Below are 576 nucleotides of genomic sequence, written 5' to 3'. Positions count from 1 at the left end.
GCTTGACATTTTAATACAAGGCTCCTAATTTATCGTTACAATGACAATTGAAAAATATTAAAAATCCTTAGTCACAGTTTTTTTTGTAAGCATTTAAAGTTCAAGTCTTAACAAACTACGGAAAAATCACCAAAATGTACAAACTATTTAAAGTTAGAAATTCATAAAAGATTTTCTTTTTAAATCCAAGATTTGAAAATGTATTACAAGATTTCTTATTTTGTCTACATTTATCTACAAAAAAATCTCTACCGAATGTCAAAATAAATTTTTATGAGCGTATGAAGTTCTTATTTTTACAAGATTGAATTTTCACTCGATTTCTCATGTAGCGATTTTGTTATTTTGTTGTAATTCAAAAACAAATACTGTAAATACAATTTTGAAAATATTTTGACTCTTTTTGAGCTGTTTACGAACATTGCCGGTTTTAATTTTTTTCTATAATTGTCGATAGAATTTATTTGTTGTATAAAAAAGCGTGAACATTTAATACAAGGTTTCAGATATATTGTTACAATATTAGTTGAAAAATATTAAAAATACATAGCCAGAATTTTTTTTTATAGCATTTAA

This window comes from Acyrthosiphon pisum, chromosome A3 (genome assembly GCF_005508785.2).
Source record: "Acyrthosiphon pisum isolate AL4f chromosome A3, pea_aphid_22Mar2018_4r6ur, whole genome shotgun sequence".
In the NCBI taxonomy this organism is placed as follows: Eukaryota; Metazoa; Arthropoda; class Insecta; order Hemiptera; family Aphididae; genus Acyrthosiphon; species Acyrthosiphon pisum.
Note: the sequence above shows the minus strand (reverse complement) of the source record.